Source organism: Ictalurus punctatus, chromosome 28 (assembly GCF_001660625.3).
Source record: "Ictalurus punctatus breed USDA103 chromosome 28, Coco_2.0, whole genome shotgun sequence".
NCBI classification, from domain to species: domain Eukaryota; kingdom Metazoa; phylum Chordata; class Actinopteri; order Siluriformes; family Ictaluridae; genus Ictalurus; species Ictalurus punctatus.
Window position 1 is genome coordinate 15,043,458 of NC_030443.2, and position 2,545 is coordinate 15,046,002.

Here is a 2,545-nt window from a genome sequence, read left to right on the forward strand (position 1 = left end):
TTTTGTTCATGATCGCATCAAACTTGATAGGATTTAATGTATGGCAGTAGGAAAGTCCTTAGTACTGAAGTTTCAGAGCCACTGATTGCAATAGCACTGTGTAACAGTCAAAACTGGAAAAAAAAAATGTAGTTCCTTTGCTTTAAGATGATTTCTTCATATGCACTGCAGTAGTGCTGTGCTTGTTCCTTGACCAGTGCACCAGTGTGGATTCTAATGAAGTGCTGAAGAGAGATTGAGAGAGACTGGAGGAGACACCTCCCCCATCCGTGTGGGTCCAAAGTGTTTGTGGAGTTGGAGCTGCTAATAAACTTAATGCAGTAATCTGAGAGAGAGCTATTAATGGGAGCGGTCTTCAGCTGACATCTCAGACACCCTAATGTTGGGGAAACGTCTCCCTGACTGGAGCTTAATCCATCACTGGCTCTCGCTAACCTGATTAAGGCCTGACACTTTACTTTTCTCCGACACTCATATACTGGACCGATGGTGGCCGGAGCTGCACTCCTGGACTGCTGTATTTTGCCCTGATGTTATTTAAAACTGCAGCATCCTCTCTGAAATTGTATGCCTTTATGTCTGTCTAAGACATTTAGTAACATTTATGCCTGTTAGACTTCCGAGATGGAAAATACTCGAGTGGTTGTATGCTGTTACTATACTTAAGTATTACATTACATGAGTGTGAATGGGAATTTTATATTTTCTTGAGTAAATTAGTTGAATGTTATTAAACTTAAATAACTGTACTCTTACTTAATTACATTTCTAAGAAAAAAAAAATCGTTCTCCTTTTTTGCTCCTTGCATTATTATTTAGACCTACTCATTACAAATCTTGAATGCCCCTTCTTCGATCATCCAGCCAATGACTGTATAGTCAATAGAATGGGTTCCCATGCATTTTATTTATATTTCAGTTTAGCATCCAATCAAGTCCATCAATGAAGAAAATAAAATGATCCATCTGAATATGGATAAGCTACCGGACTGCAGTTCGGAGCTTGAGGATGAGCACCTCTGGCCTTACCTCAGCAAAATATTCCAAAATATTGGAGTGTGCAAAGATTCGTATAAAATGAAGTGTTTGCTTTGCTTCCTTAGAAGGAATGAATGCTATCTAATGTGAAAAAGAAAGCTGAGGTAAGCTTAGCTAATTTGCTAACATTAACTGGCTATATTTAATATTAATATTCAACTTCTTTGCTGAAGTTCCTGGGCTACATGGTCTCCAGTGAGGAGATGGCACCTGACCTGGAAGTCTCGGCATGTACAGTCCTGGCATGTGAAATGACCCTTCATGGTAAGAGAATTGCCTGCATATTTTTTTTTTTTTTAGGTTTGTGGACTTTAGGAGGTGGGGACAAATGGAGCAAGGAACATCTATGCAAAAGGATTTTATGACAACCGAAGCTTGACCTTGTCATTTCTGAAGCATTTAAAAATGTTTGGAAGGTTAGAAATGTGACTTAAGTAACCTTATCTTAGATCAGCACAAATTCTGTTCTGAGCCCCGCACTAAGATTGTGTCTCATGAGCAGACCCTGTTAAATCTGTCAATGTCAGTCAGTGGATCTATGAGCTGAACTCTCCTAAATCAGGTTGACTGACTCTTGAAGAGTGCACTTCCATTAACCACTCCCTGCTGCAAATTAACTTTAATGGGCACACTCAATAGATTGAGGTTGAATGGCAGTGATTTGCGTGTGAATATCCGTCTTCCGAAACTTTTAGCGTTGCTGGTTAAGAACTGGCGAGCGGTGGCAGTGTTCCATTGCGGGAATTTGTGTATAAAGTATGTTCATTAAGTAGAGTGATGCGAGAGAAAAAAAACAAACATTTAAACACCAATCAGCAGCTGTTGCAACTGTTTGCAAGCAGATGCAAAAGCACCTGCTTTTATCAGTACACCTTAAGTTTCGAAATACTAATGTAAGTGTTCATGCTTTATCTATCTTTATATGATCAATCCTGATCACTCTAATGTATGCGTGTAACAACAATTAGTTAATGTTTTGTTAATACATTACCTCAGAAATTAAAATATCTCAATTATTAGCCCTGATCTTTCTTCATGTAGGTCCAGAAAGCCAAAGCTTAGACATACTTTGATACTGCATGACAATTCATAGACACACTACATTTTGTGTGTTTATATATATGTGTATGAATGTATGAGCAAGAGTGAGAGAATTAGTGAAAAGCACCATATCAAGCAGCTCTAAAAGTATTAGGGTTGTAATATTTCACTGGCACGGGGCTAGAAAGCTGGTTAGGAAGCTCTGATATGTACTTACTCTTCCACCACAATGTAATCTAACCACCAGCATATTGTCTACCAATCTGATCTGTCACATAAACCACTGTCCCATCTAGTCACGTCCCCTGTCTTCATTATGGCCATGACCAGCCAAACTTGCCTACTGGTCCATGGAGCGCCTCAGTGGAAACTCGCTTCCGTCTCAAGTGTTGTAAGTGCTGGGGAGTCATCTTACAAGAAACACTTATTGCATTTAGTATTGAACATGGCGTTATGAAAAATTCAT